The sequence below is a fragment of the Miscanthus floridulus genome, chromosome 8, assembly GCF_019320115.1.
Source record: "Miscanthus floridulus cultivar M001 chromosome 8, ASM1932011v1, whole genome shotgun sequence".
Classification (NCBI taxonomy): domain Eukaryota; kingdom Viridiplantae; phylum Streptophyta; class Magnoliopsida; order Poales; family Poaceae; genus Miscanthus; species Miscanthus floridulus.
The window spans coordinates 109,386,123-109,402,717 of NC_089587.1; the positions used below are offsets into that span (position 1 = coordinate 109,386,123).

The following is a 16,595-nucleotide window of genomic DNA, read 5'->3' on the forward strand; positions in this document are numbered from 1 at the left end:
AAAAGACATGAATGCATGTCACACTTCAGTTACCAATTATAGAAGTGACTATTAAAATGTAATGTATGGATGGGATCTAAAAACAGTTACGCATGTATAAGTTGAGCAATCCATGTCTTAGAATTTAGGATAAATTTTGAAATACATTATATTTTATTAGGATGGAGGTAATAGATGAATAGATATAGATATGGTTATTTAAAGGGCCGGATGTTCGGACGCTCGCGTACCCGCGTGCTGCTGCACCTGTCCGCGTGCTTTGCGCCCCACACCTGCTGTTGCTAGGTCCGCGCGTGTTGCTGCTACGCCTGCTGGCTTGCTGTACCCCGAGCGTGCTGCTGCTGCTGGGCCTACCCGCGTGCTTCACCACACCCGTGCTGCTGCTACTCGGTCCGCCCATGCTGCTATTGCGTCTGCACGGGAGAGCATGTGCGTGGGGCCCGCCCAACTGCATGCGAGAGAGAGGGTGGGAGCATAGCGCGCATACCCATGTTGACCCTGGCTGCATGCTTCACCTTGGGGTCCAAGCCCGGTGGTGCAAGGGTGCCTGGTTCTGCATTTGTTGGGTGCTAGCCCGCTCTGACGCTCTACATGCGCACGTACACTTTGACCAAGGAGTGCTCAGCCATTTAGGCACTGACCGCCCGTTGTGTGTACGTCCGACTATTGGAGCTAGCCCGCATGATAGAGAGAGGCAGCGCTAGATGGGTGCTTGCAGCACGTGCATGCTCGCAAGTCAGAGCGCGTGGGGACAACACCTGCTGCAACATACTAAAACCAGGTGAAATAATTGAAACACATGTTTGCAACATATGTGTACAACCACTACAATATATGCAACATCCAGATAAAACACTTGCAACATACGTCTGAAATAGGTGAAACATTTAGATGAAAACATGCAACATCCAGACGAAACAGCTGAAACATTTAGAATTTGGAAAACACACTTGGAACATACGTTTATAGCCACTGCAACATATACAACATCGAGATGAAACACTTGCATAATACGTTTGAAACAAATGAAACATTTAAAACATACACTTATAACACATGTATAGCCATTGCAACATATGCAACACCACTTTTGCAACATCCAGATGAAACATACTTATGAGAAATACGGTTGCAACATGCGTTCATCTGCTTGCTGCCGTCAAATGAAGAGTCGTTGAGGCACGGATGGCGCGAGACACGGGCAGGGTGCGCGGCACGAGGCAGGTCTGGCGTGAGGCGCAGGGGCGCACGGTGAGAAGCGGGTCCGGCTCAAGGCGGAGGGGCACACGGCACGAGGCGGTTCCGTCCCGATGGAAGCATTGAGATTTTTTTAATAGATAAAATTAGCCACTCAACACTGAAAGTTACCTCTCTTTGCTCGGACGTGCAAAATGGAGCAGTTTCTGTCAAAATTGCTCTCGGGTCAGGCCAAGCCTCGCCGCCTCCATGGCCGAGCTCGCCTCCTCCGTGGTCGCCTCCTCCATGGCCAGGCACCTGCGAGCTCAGAGCTCGCGGCCATGGCGGGGCTTGTCCTGTGCTCGCGGGGCTCGCCGGAGCTGTGCTCCTCGCAGGAGCATGGCTGCACCCGCGCCTCGTCGGAGTTGGACCTATGCTTGCACCCGCGCCGCAGCACGGCCTCACCTGTGCCTGCGCTGGGGACGCTGCTAGGGCGCCCGCTGGAGCTACGCTCGCTCCGGGGCTTGCCGGGCAGGGCCGCGTGAGGGGTTGCTCCGCCATAGCCGCGCGAGGGGCCGTTGCGCCTGCTGCATCCGTCCGCGTGAGGGGCCGCGCCGCCGGGGCCATGCCGTAGCAGAGGCTGCGGGCGCTCGCCATTGCAGAAGAAGAAACGGGCGCTGCTGGGGGCGGCTGGGCCACCCATGGACGAGGTCGCCGGGGACGAGCTCGCTGCGGACGGGGACGAGGTCGCCGGGGATGGTGACGATCTCGCCGCGGACGGGGACGAGGTTGCCGGGGATGGGGACGAGCTCGCCCATGGAGGCGACTGAGCTTGGCCTGAGCAGAGAAGGAGATGGGGAAGAAGAAAGAGCCAGGAGCAAAAGGGACATTTCGCGCACGTTCTCTCACCTTCTTAGCCAGAAATGAATATTTTATTCGGCATGATGTTCAGGAGCAAATTTGACAACAACATTAATGTCCAATAGCAAACTGCTTTATTTTATGTCTACTAGCAAAGAGAGACCATACCATTTTTCAGCGTCCGATGGCCAATTTTACCTTTTTAATAATGGGCCACCAGTACCTGGTCCGCAGGGTCAGCGAAGATGCGCATTCGTCGAACGAGCATTACCCTTATTTAAATCGAGCGAGAGGAAATACGACGGACCAAGGAAGTTTTTACAGATGGGAACTTGTGCTTGTTAAATATTACTCCCTTCGTCCTCAAAAGAATACAATTCTAAAACAATATCATGTTTTAGTATATTACCTTAAACTAATTATAGATAAAAATATATAAATATTTATAATATAAAATAAATATCATTAGATTAATTACGAAATATATTTTTATAATAAATTAATTACGATTTATAAATATGAATATTATTTACTAGAAGTTTGGTTTAACATGAAGCACTTAAAATGGCACTTACCTCATAGTTGCATAACAGAGGTAGCATTACTGAATACACGATTCCACGTCTGCATAAAACAGGCTTTTTATTTTGATATGACAGACGGCAATAGCCCCCCAAAAATGACAGATCGAAGACTTAATATACGAGGACCGTTTACAAAAACAAAAGAATTCACCGTCCTGCTCGCTCTATACATCCAACAAAATTTAAGCGACGACGACAGAGAAGTGACGACACTATGAACTGATTTATTATAGACGGAAAAGTGGAGAAAACTAAGACTAAGACATAATTACAGTTTTGAGAATATACACGTCCGATGCTTGAGAGGGACTCAATGGTGCAATCGGACCAGTGCCAATTAGCACAAGAGAATGCTGTCAGCCGGAAGATCACTTGGATGCACCAGGAGCAGCCATAGCAGAGTTCAGCACTTTTCACGACAGGACATGACAAAAACCGGACTTATCAGTCAGACATCCTATCACTCTTGAGACCCATTTTGAGAATCTTCTTGACAAATATTTGATGATGATTTGCTTGGATTGGTTATTGCAGGCATCCATTGCTCAGGAATGACAATAAAATAAGCAGACATGGCTTTCCTGAACCGCTTCTTATATTGCATAGGTGAAATGACAGTTGGAGATGCGTTCTTCGGCCCACCTAGAATGCCAGAAGATTTTACCCATGTTTCAAGGTGCTTGTCCCATGTATACTGCCTCATAAAATCAATAATTCCTAAGACCAGTTCATGTTTCTCCTCGTCAACTCCCACAAGCAAGGAATAATCCATCACATCGATTCCCTGAAAAACATGCGAGCACATTAATGTAACTATGCGCAAGCATCAGAGTTTGGGATTAGGTCTACCTCATATTTTCATTTTACTATAAGTGCACTAGTGTCTGCCTATATATACCTAATTCTCGTTGGTCTACAGACTACAATGAACCTTACAAGTCCTAAGAGTAAGAGAAACAAAAAAAAGGAGAAAAGCCTACAGAATATCAAAAAACAAAAAAGGTAATCTAATTACAATAGTACAAGGTATGAACTTGTCATTGTGTGACTGCTCAGAAACTAGGAAGCATCAGCACTTCAGGTGATGGAGCCACATATCAAGTAAAAAATGACCAAGATGCCTTAGCAAGTTATTTTAAGCAGTCAGCTCACCGTCCTGTTTGCTATTCTCAGCACATAAATCACAGCAATGCAATAAGTGATACTATTAAGGTCCAAAGCTACTCAGGACCATCTAAATCAAAATTGAAAGCAAAGTGGAAATATGCCATGCAGGTTGATATTCCTTTATCTGCAGTTTAATATTGTTCTCTTAATACTGGAAACACAACAAAATCTGATATCTTCTAATTTATCATATTAAAGATTACCCTTTTAAAAGAAAGAAAGGTCAATTTCTCTCTTACTCTTTTTTTTTCTCGAAAACAGCAGGAGAGCTGTGCTTCATTATATTAAGAAAAAGGGACGAGAACCCAATTACAACACACACCACATTTCTCTGTTGCTCTCACTGTGTACTACGACTATACAAGAACTTGAGGAAAACAAATGAATATAGGTCCGCTAAAAGAGGATTAAATGGGAACATAGAGATTAAAAACAAGAATTCTCAGCTATGATTATGAGTCACGAACCATCCTCTTCGGTGCTAATAAGAAGCCAGATTCTGATCCAAAAAATCTGGCTCAAGGTTGTTGAACACAAAAAATTGAAGTTGAAGATAACTCTGGAAACTACTACATTTTCTATAAGCTTCGATGAGAACAAATAGATGCAAACTTACAGCTAGGAAAGAAGTATCGTTCCAAACAGCTCTTTCCAGTAGCCGCTTTGCCTTGTTCCCAACAAAAATTGGTGAAGTTGGCATTGCTTCAATTAAGTTCTGGTCAAGAAGAACCTTGTTGCTACCATTTGAATCGGCATTATACCTTGACCTTGAAGATCCCTTTAGATCATAGAGCCTGGTGATATTCCGTCCAAACAAAAGATTCTCCATCACAAGCAAATCCATCTTTGACTCCTTGCCACCCTTTACATGCTTAATAGTAACCTAAACATATCAAGTCAACAAAATTAAAATACTCCCTCCAGTCAGGAAATAAAAAAGAGAAATGTTGCAGTTTAATTTGAAGTCAATAAGATGCTGCTTTCATCAATACATTTTGCTTATTAAATACTCATAATAGGTTACAAAGGTATAACTCAGTCTACGCAACCATTTTACTATGGCACATTTGTTCACGCTATTTTTGAAGGAATTTATTATAGACAATATCTTCAGTCAAGATTAATAGAACTTCAATGCACATAATTTTGGTATTACTTTTCAACAAGAGGGAGTATCTATAAAAAATATGCTCTATTACCTGTGGGTCTGATCCCAAATACTAAGGACTTGATAACTCGAATTTGGAAATCCAAAACATAAATAATTTTTGAACTCAGCCAAATTTGATGAATAATGCAGGGGGTCCAAAGGGATAATAAATATTGTCAAAGCCACTAGGCTGCTGTCTAGTGGCTTGGGAGAAGGTTTTGAGACCATTGGATCTTGGAGGCTTAGGCATCCCCAATTTGGAGGTAATGGCATGGCCACTACAAATCAGATGGCAATGGTTTAAGACCAGAGCTGATCGGCCATGGACTGACCTTGAGCTTCCCTTGCATCCCAACTCGATAGCCCTTTTTACCATTGCGGTCACTACGGAGGTAGAAAATGGAAACAACACTATTTTCTGGACTGATCATTGGCTGCACTGTTACTCTATTGAAAATCTTGCGCCAACAGTCTTTGCATGACCAAGAGGATCATCACATTTGGAGGCTAGATGCTAGCGGATGCTACTCCTCCAAATCTTGCCTATAAAGCCTATTTCCCGGGTGCTGTGACCTTTGAGCCTTGGCTTCGGTTATGGAAGACCTGGGCTCCGGCTAAATGCAAAATGTTTCTGTAGTTGGCAATCCGAAACAGACGTTGGACAGCAGATAGGCTTGCTAAGAGGGGCCTCTCTCATCCGGATAAATGGCCTCTATGTGATCAAGAAGATGAGACGATACAACACCTGTGAACAACGTGTGTTGTGGCAAGACAAGTTTGGTTCAGATTCCTCCATCCGTTGGACCTAACAGATTTAGTCCCCCCACAAAATGAAAAGGAGCTTTGTAGATTGGTGGCGCAAGACGATGAGAAAAGTTAAAAAGGAGCACAAAAAAAGGAGTGAACACTCTAATTATTCTTGGCGCCTAGATTATTTGGAAACATAGAAATGCTTGTGTGTTTGAGGGGGCTTCTCCTTCAGTTAACATGATTTTGTGTGAACTGAAGGATGAGCACGGCTTATGGTGCATGGCTGGTGCGAAGAATCTGCAGGGGCTAGGGCTTTCTATTGCATTCTAGGGCAGTTGAGCTAGGTTGAGTCGTGAGTGTTGCTATGTGCAAGAGCTTTGAGTCTGTGTAATTGCCTCACTCATATTTGGTCCCCGTATGATTGAGGATCCTGTTGAGGACCCACCCCTTCTCTTTAATACAATGAAACGCAGCTCTCCTGCGTTTTCTAAAAAAAGAAAGGCCAACTTCATTTTCACATTTATGCGTAGAAAGCTATCTTTTCCTTTGGAAGCATCATATCTATGACTTGCATGGAACAAAAAGATGCTTTTTATTGTTTCAACAAGCTAGTAGCTAAACTATACAATTTGATCGTGTTTGAAAAGCAGTCATTCTTGATATACAGAACTATGTTTTCAAAAGTTTCTGCTTGATTGCTAGAGCCATTTTCCTCATAAGGTGCCAATTAATATTACAGAACATAATTGTATTAAATCAATGGATGGATGAAGATTTTTTTGATACAGCTGAAGTGTAACAACAATGAAGAATGTTCAAAGAACATACCTGATAGATCCCCAAAATTTTTGCTAGGCATGTAGGGCTTCCAGTGCTTATGGACTCTGACAGATATTTAAAATATTCAGTGCCAAACTTAAGGAATGATTCAAGCTCTGTCTTTGTAACTTGTTTTATTATAAATCTATCATCCAAAGATTTCGCAAAAAACACATTGCTTTTACCACCTTGTGCTCCCCATTTTTTACATCGACTGATAGACCTCAAAAAATAAAGCTCAGATGGACAGCAAGACCTTCTTAGTGCTTCAAACTTTTTTGCATAGTAGCATGTAACATTATATTTGACTTTCCCAAGTGGCCCACCATCTTCAAAAGAAACACTCAAATGCACCTGATCAGGAGCTAAGGATCCTCTAACTCCAGACACTGATGAAGTAACATCATAGTGGGATCCAAATTCCTCAAACAAATGAAATGGGTTAAAATTTCCTGAATCATATACAGGCAATGGAAGCGAAGAATCTTTCTCTCTATTTTTGCTGCTCTCATCGGACAACTGGAAGCAGTACATGGGTGAAACAAGTGCATAAGAAATAACACTTGTTGGCTCATCATCAAATACAGGAATAACAATATCATTAGCTCCAGTAGGTAAGAAAAGTCTTGCTCCACCTTTCTGTGATAGCTCACAAAACAATTCGATGTATTTAGGAATGTAGTCAGCCAAAGAAGTAAATCTCAGTGGTGAACTAGAGGTTGTGTTTAAGGAACTGTTTGATGTCATGTATGGCATCTTAAGCCAACTAAGTAATTCCTCTGCTGCATCTCCGGACCGGACAGTGAAAGTAGAAGTATGCACAGCCTTGGTTTGACTTTTAACATCAACTGCTGTGTCTTCGACAGAGGGTAGAGGTTTCGCCAAGTTTGAATCAGGGGCAGGTCCATTCTGACCTCTCCATTTTGCATCCAATGTGTCTGGAATATCAGTAGTAACTGGAAATTGTCCATCAGAAACAACCCTACGTACACCAGTTCTGGATTCTTGGTTATCCAGTCGATCCTTAACATCTGCACTGGTAGCATGATTGATTTTGGCAATTGAATCTTCAGTGCCGTTCAATTCTGCAACATTCCCTGAGCTATTTTCATTAGACTCATTGGCTTGGTTGAACACCTCATCTTCACCATGAGGTGGACAAGAGCTCTGTTGTAACAACCCTTCCTTAGCAGTTGAAAGAATTTCTGTGACCTTTGAGCCCTTCTCTAACTTTGGGGCTGGACTGGCACCAACTGATTTACCATTAAAATCAGAATTCCCACTCCCAATCCGTAAACCAGCTAGTGCATCACAGTACTTGCCACCTGAATTTGTAATGAATTTCAGCCGTTGATCCCACAAGTAAGACAGAAGTAATAGGTGCCTCCTTAGTTTGTTAACCTCAAGAATATCAACGAATGGCTGTCCCTTTCTCATATCCTTTTTCAGTAGATTATTTAATGACTCCTGGGAGATGAAAACTCCAATAATCAGAGAACAGCTTTACTAAAGAAATTTTATTTGTGCAGACATGGGTAGGACAGTGGGCGATTGAATAAAACATTATATAAAGAAATTCAAAACTACTTAACCATAAAGTCAGTCTTCTCTGCCACCAGGATCTCTTCCAGTTCTCCAATATTTCTTCTCAACTCGAGAATCTTCAAGTTGCCATCAAAAGAACCTGTAATTGGCCTTCCTCCTGAAATTTTGTGGAGTGCATTCAGAACTTCAGAGAACAGAAGTTCAGCTGAGTCATCCACCTGAATCATTAGCAATCAGCATCAGTGAGGAATTATTGCACACACAGGCTCTTACATTAAGTACATCTTCATATTACCTCATTTGCTTCTTCTTCTACCCATTCCTGATGCTCAGAAGTAAAATCAAGTTTTGGTGGTGGTAAATACACAGAGTGGACCTTAATTGATGCATATCGGAAGCAAGCAACCATTTCACCAAAGCTGAAATGCAAACATGTAAGGTACAACCCTTAACGATTTGATAAGATGGATAAGAGATAAGATGTACCCATAAAAGCGAAGGCAATCCCTGTGAAGTGAATGACCACAGCTAGCTACCCTACTTGCTGCCGCATGATTTGAAAAACTAAGTTCCAAAAATTTTCCAAAAGACAAGCCCCAGGCAGCATCAGACATCACTACTCTTTTAGTTGCTGGAGGGAGCCCATTAACTCGAGGACAGCGTAAGCATCTATGCCACATCCAAATTCTACCATCATTTTCACCATCACCAGGCAACTTTACTGAAAGTTTCCTTACTGATATTGTTAAACTGCCTTGGGGGTGAACATAGCAATAAACATGGGCCTCTGGTGGCAGCTCACAAGATTGGCAGAGGTTGCTCTGAAATAAAAATGAAAGTTAAATACAATATAAGGTTTAAAAGCAAATATAGATGTGGAAGACCTCAGTCTAACCTGATCAAATAGCTTGGTCACGCAAAAATCTGCCTAAAGGTTTGTCAAAGTTACCATAATATTTTATGCGAAGAAGGTGTGGCCGCTCACACAGAGTTTCTTTCCAAACACAACGAAAGGATAGAGAAACTAATATACTCTGATTGTCTGCTGGAGACGCTGGAATTTCATCTGTTTTTGCAACGGAATTATCCTTTACGCTGTCATCATCATGAGAAATCTGTACGTTCAGAGGAGCAGCCGGCTTATCTGCTACCTTGTCACCACTGTCACCCTTAGCTGACACCAAATTCATCGGATGAGCAGGCGATACACTAAAGTCATTAACCAGCGCATTTCTAGTGGTTCCAGGTAGGCTGCCTTGTAAATTCATTTTTATGTTCACATCTCCAGTACCATCAGGACAGTGAATGTTCGACTGCTGAACCAAGGGACCAACAGGTGGCTGAGGGACCATATCCAGCAAACAGGTAATATGTCCATTTTGGCTATTGATCTGAACAGATGCCGTTTCATCATAAGCAGCTCCCAATGCTGTTTGTTCCATTCGTTTAGTACCATTAAATGTCAGATCATCATTTTGCAAGCCAAATGCTTGCAGGCAACTGTTTGGTGATGAAGCACTAGGGATTGGTATGATAGGTATTGTCGAGATAGACCTATCAGCACTGGAAGGTTTGTCTGGCAAAGCTACAATAATTGGTGACTTCAGAGGGAGTTCTGGAAGAGTTGCACCTTCATCCACAAGGAATGATGTTTCAAGTGCCAAGTGGTAGGCTGCAAATACTCCATATTGCACAACATGCTTCACCTTTTTTAGCTCATCCCCGTTAGCACCTTTGAGCAAGATCTACGGAATCAGAGGAAGTTAGATATATGACCTTTGCAGCAACCTCTTTTTTAATATACATATGTTTCCTAACACAGGTAATGCAGATCATTTATCTACATGAGATGATGACAAAGTGGCCTAATCAAGCATTCAAGGAACATGTATCACAGCTACACACTTTTTGGAAAATGCTGCTCATGGACAGAGCAATTGGTTCTGCCATATTTATAGAACAACTAACATAATAACCTCAATTTCATTAATCTTTTTAAATCATATATCCTCCAATCTCCATGCTGCATGGAATACTTTAAATCAGCTTAATTGCAAACTTTTCCAGGTACCCCAGCAATGAACTCACTTACCCCTTAGTAATTAAGTATACCAAGGTACAGAGTGACCATGCTAACACTAGAAAAAGACAGAGCACAGTAGTTTGAGACAAAAAAAGGTAAATACTTACTGTACAACCGAACGGTTTGGGACAGCCTTCAAAAAACATAAGGGTCTTCAGCATTTTCTTCCCACCTTCCCCAGCTGTCCCATGCTCTTCAACATACTTCTCTACATGGAATAAATCACAGCGCCCAAGCTTCTGGGATGACAAATAATCAATTGAGGGAACTATATGAGCACCAGTGCAGCGTGATATCCTTTCCAGCAGTGGCCTTTTGATATTCAGAACAAGGTAAATGTTTTTCTCTAGAAATAAATCCTGAGCATAACGAGACACAGATTTCTCTACCAATACAACACTTGGTTGGTGCGCTTTGATCTTCGCAACAGCCATTTTCAAATAATCTGTTTCCTGGAGTTAAAAAAAAAAACTGTGAGAGTGCATCCCTATCAGCAGCTATCTATAACCTTGTCAGTGTCCTTTCTGTTTACAACATAAGTGTGAATAGACTGGAATTCACAGGCAATACCTGCTGCAGTAATGTATCAAAACTTGAAAGCAAATTTGATACGCGCTGATATTCGAGTGCACCACCAAGAATCAAGATTTTAGGCTTTTCCTTTTTTGATGACATACGCCGGTGAGCAACATTCTTCTTACAAACAACTCCTTTTACAACGAAACTGTAAATAAAGAAATTGATGTATAAAACAAAAAATCTCAAGTGGAGATCAAAGAAATGCACAGATAAATACAGTAACACACTATGAAACTCAAAGCGCTGTAGATTAATAAAAACAAAGCAAGTTCACATCAAGTGGTGTCAGAGGGCAATTGAATTACAAAGCTTCAGTTTCAATTAACTATAAGGTTATGACGCTCAACCATATATAGATGTAAAATCATCAAGACATATGAATGTGAATAGTGATGCATGGAAATTGGAAAATAGAATTTGTTTACCTTTCACTTGGGTGACCACAAGCTAAGCATTTCACCTTAACATAGCCACCAGGGTCCATCTGACCGCCTTTGCTGGTGGTATCTGGCTTCAAAAGAGATGCAGCTTCCCAAGACAGAGAAGTAACTATATCTAGCCAACTCTCTTTGCCACTTTTATCAACTAATGGTACCTTTTCAGCCTGAAGCAGTTGAGAAACTAACGCCCGAAAATGGCCATCAACAATGTCTTTCATGGCTTTCTTGTGTTCCTCAGCTGACTTATCTCTACTTCGACAGTGCCCACTGCCAAAGCTGTTTGAGCGTAGATATCCCCACTCTCCTGTAGCATCCACCCCCTCATCATCATCATGTTCACCATCGTGATCATCCTCTTCGTCCTCAGGTTCTGGAGATACCCAAAGTGAGCTATTGTTTTCAAAGTCTACAGGCTCATTATCTAGCACTTCCATGCTATACATGGAAGAAGACCGAGCATTGCAGAACTCATCAACGTTATGATCTTCATTCTTATCTGCTCCCAAGGAATCAGCTAAGGTTGTCAAATCGTTCCTTGGGGATGTAGATTCTTTTGCGTCATCACTACAGTCAACATGATGTCCATCAAAATACATAGGTCCATAATATTCATCAGAATTTTGCATGTGCTGCTCTTCCAAATCTGGACGGAAAACTGTGTAGTCATCATCTTCATCGTCACTCCTAACACAAATAAATGTTATTTAACAACACAAATGCAACTTGGGATTCAAAATAAAATTTTCTATTATCTATATTACTATTCATTAGAGCTATGAGGGATAAATCAGCTAATACAAGAAATGAAATTCTCATTGCAATGTAACAGCCATGGATCTAGCTAAATCACTGTTCCTCTAAAGAATAGGCACATTCCTTGGCAAAATGAAGTGAAAAACACAATAGATATGATGAACCGAACTGAGTATATTTCATTTTAAAGGAGAGTGGGTACCTGATAAGGACAAGCAAGTCAGAATGTAACGCAGCAGCTAAAATGCAACACGGGAAACTGTCAACCAGAGTTGGCAGGGAGAGAAGCACTAATGGGTACACAGGGAGTGGGATAGAGATATGACTTTCAATAAAATAGATTATCCCTTCAAATAGAGATGGCCTCCAAACAAATCTTATAAATCAAAACAAACTATCAATTGGCAGAGCTGTCTAATTTTTAAATAAAACTTATCTCCTAAGTAGATCTTGAGACTGGGCCCTAGGAGTTAGTGCAGCTCCGAATAACGGTAGAGTCCTAGAGTTTGAGGTGACGTACGAAAAAATGGCCCTGATACCAATAGCAAAGTAAGTGGACAAGCACTTTTCAAACAACATATCCAAAAGCTGCAAATACCAGGACTTGCTATGCCCAAGCATAAAGGGCGTACCCAGTGCAGAGAGCTCCCGCTCTGTGCGCGGTCTGGGGAAGGGTGTCAGTGGCAAGCCTTACCCTCGCCTGTGCGATGCGAGGAGACCGCGACTCGAACCCGGAACCTTCCGGTCACAGGCGGTAAGACTACCGCTTGCACCAGGCCCGCCCTTCTGCTATGCCCAAGCATCCACAGAGAACTTCTTGTAGCTCAACAAGTCTACCTGATACATGCTGGCCTAGGAGCACATGACAGAACTCAGAAACCAGAAAGTTATGTACTTAGAATTTTAGCTAATAGTTGCTGAGAGTAGAGAAGCACCTGATGCAAAAGAATGATATCTCCAAAAGAATATCCAAAGAGTTCAAAGACTGATATTTCTATTTTCGATGATCCACAAAGAAAATATTATGGCTCAACTAGAAAGTACACATTGTCATACACCTCTACCCAAGACATTTATAACATGCAACAGCATCTCACAAGCACAGATCCAAGCTCCAAATCAGTCAATCAATGCACATGTAAACTTATATTCACAAATAATATTTGTTCTCAATAGCATTGAGACTGTTAGGTTCCAATTTTTTAAACAACAAAGCACGAATCATGGAAAAGTCTTACCTCTGCAAGCAAAAGTTGAATTGATCGGACGACTTGTCAACGTAAGCTGCAGGCTCCATGTCTGGAGCAGTATCCATAGCAGGCTGCTGCTTCTCAGGATAGCCGTCATCCTCGCCGCAGTTACCCTCTCCATGGACCGGCACCGACGCAAAATCGGAGTAGCTTATATTCGCATAGGACGACATTTGCCCGTTCGTCCCAGTGAAGCTGGACTTGTCACAACTAACGCTAGCGGCGGACAGGGATGGGCTAGTCGGCTGTTGCCCCGCCGCATCCCCGCGCGCTGGGGCTTCCTCCAGCCAGCGTTTAAAGCAGTAATTACACACCCTGATCCTCTCGCCGTCCTCCCTCGCGGCGTCCCCCGGTGAGCGGGGCACAGAGTTGGCCGTGCACCGGGCGCAGAACACGCGGCCGCAGTGCCGGCAATGGTGGCGCCGGTTCAGGATGGTGAACTGCGCGTCGCAGTCGTAACACACGCGGCAGCTCTGGTCCGGCATCCAAAAGTCTCTGGACAAGTCATGCGGCAGCGGCTGCCCAGCCGCCGCGGCCGACTGCGACTGCGACGCGGGCGGCGGCGGAGAGTGGTCGCCCCGCAGCGGCATCCACGACTTCACCGCACCGAACAACTCCACGAGCCGCCCATCCGGCGATCCCATCATCCGCGCCACGCTTACCTCCTCCTCCACCGCCAGCAGCCCCACCCCTCATGCTCAATCCGGCGACGCCGCAATCCGCATAGCTGGCTTCCCCCAGAGCCAAAACCACTCCACCGCCGCGTCGCAACCCGCCCACCAGATCAGATCACTAACCGAGGCGGAGGCGGAGGCGGCAGCAGCAGCAGTAGCAGCAGCGGAAGCAACTCACAGCCCTACAGCCTCGACGAATTGGGCACCAAGACTCCGAGCTCGCCGCGAACAACTCGGCGCGGCGCGGCTGAGATCGAAGCGAAGCAACTAGCTAGGAATCGCGGGAGGGGAACTAATTTGGGTTAAGAGAACAAGAGGTTAATTACTTGGGCTGAGATTAGGCGGGCTGAGGGCTGAGGGTTCCAGAAGGGCGCCAGTGGAGCACGGGAGGCTGGAGGGTGCGGATTCACGGGGACGGGGACGGAAAGGGAGGGGGAGATTGATTAACTGACGCGTCTCCGTTTTTTCAAATCTTCTTCTTCTTGATTTTGATTTATGTGTTTCCCCTTTTTCTTCCTTCTGTTTTTAGTTGCTTTTCTTGGCGCCACCGGCTTCTTCTACCTCTCTCGAGTTTCGCTATCCGCGGTTGTTATTGGGTTTCATTCCACACTTTATTGTGGATTTCCTTTGCATTGGGGCATAAATCAATTGGCTCAAAGAAAACTTACTGTACCGTACCTTTGCACAGCAAGTGGCCGCCAGTATCGTTATTTTTTTATGGACTCCAGCTATTTCTACGTGGCCCTGTTGTTTCTGTGTTTCGTATCATATTTTACATGCTTTATATTTATTATAATTAAGGCCATTGGTTTTTCTTACGTGTATCGGTGTATGCAATACGCGATTTAGTGGTGATTCATGCTTTTTATTAGCTTGTTGTGTTTCAATTTGCAACATAGCGTGTCGTATATGAATAAGAGCAATTTGCGGCCAGTCATCCTCAATTGATTTTGTATTTTATCTTTTTATATTGCTTTGCGCCTTTTCTTAAAAACTTGTATACTTGTGCCGCTTGGTGACTCATGCTATACTTCTTCTGTCATGTAATATATATAGTACATAAAAAGTATTTAAAAGTTATACTCAAATATATGGAATTCTAGTGACAAAAAAGTTTTACAATAAATACTTGCCATTTATTAATCAATCACCATTAATTATATTGATAAGAAGGTCTAATTGGGAATAAGTAAGGACACAAGCATCTTTTATGTTCTCGCTTAATTTGTTAAAAAATCTCTAAAATGTACAATATTATAGGATAGAGTGAGTATATACATTGAGACATCTTATTGATGTGAACTTACATTGCGATGTTTTATTGATGTGGACTTTTATCGATATTGTTAGCATAACAATCTCGTGACCTAGTGTGATATTTGCTTTACTACTACTCCTTTGTTATGAAATACTACAATGTATTGGTTTAAAATTTATCCTAAAGACCTAAACTATAAGATATTCTATATTGCTCAGTTACATCTATACGTACTTGCCTTTTATTAAACCTTATTCATGCATGCATTCATATATGCCTTTTAAATACTATCTTAACTAAAAATGACTCATAATTGGTAGACGAAATCAATGACATACATGCATGCCTTTTAAAACAATGCCTTACTAGAAACTTAAAGAGTTAATAACCAAACTAACTAATTAGTGAGGGGTAAGTTAGTCTTTTATCAGACTTCTTATCTGATGTTAAAATTGATTGAATATCTTATATTGTATGATAGCGTGAGGTGAATCATGTCCATTTAGTTGAAAATCTAGTGGTGGTGCATCTCATATGTTCAAGAATAAAATCATCATCGTCATCTCATTGTAATGTCCGAATCAGTTTACGTCGCTGCTCTTTTATCTTTTCTATTTAAACTCACAATAGATGCAAACGATAGACACATATTTAAGTTGAGTTAACCTTCTGTCAATTCTTGATATAGGGTTAATCCTTTTACTGCACTAGCATTTGTTAAGGTTTTTGAAATTTATTTGATTTAAGGATGAACCAAACCTGATTAAATCTAACAAAAATAGCTAGCTCATTATAATTGACACGGATATCGTGTAATAAATTGTACACCCCATTACAATGCCTCAATATGTTTGCTAGTCAATTTGATGTCCTATCTTTTTTAGATTAATTTGATGTCCTATCTGCTTTACTACTAGTGCTACTAAATTTTGTAGGTGTATGCCCCATTACAATGTCTCAATGTGTTTCACTGTATTATTTTTCGCATGTCACCGACCTGCCGTGCTTGAAGCAGCCTCTCGAAAGCGTGCTTTGTGGCTACTATGTATGTCAATAGCTGAGAACCAACGAGATTTACTACAATAACCCTGAAGACGTAAGTTGATCTATCGAACCATATCATATGCATATGTTCATTAATATGAATCTAGCTAATTGTTCCCCTTTCGTTTTGTGCAGCATGAACAGACGAGGCCAAATGAAGTAATTACCCAATCCGATGTTCAACTTGTTCAAGATGATTTGTGTAAGTTCATGATGCGGGAGGTTCTTAATCCGAAGGGCTTATTCTATGATCATGCCTCGGAGTATGCAACACATCCCAAGTTTGAGTCTCTTCGCTTAAAATGCAGGCATCCCTTCTTTTCATTCTTTGGGCAGCAGCACAATTAATGTTGACTTATAATTTGTAATGTATTTGAAGTTGTGCTACAAATACTTTGTTGATCATGTGTGTATTTGTTAACTAGTCCACTATTGTGTATTTATGAAGTTAATTTGAATCAT

The 16,595-nt window shown here is 42.3% G+C and overlaps 1 pseudogene; it reads right to left on the minus strand.

The window, feature by feature from the left end:
- Positions 1–2,662: 2,662 nt before the first annotated feature.
- On the minus strand, positions 2,663–14,352 carry LOC136477141 (1-phosphatidylinositol-3-phosphate 5-kinase FAB1B-like; annotated as a pseudogene).
- Between the last annotated feature and the right edge of the window lie 2,243 nt (positions 14,353–16,595).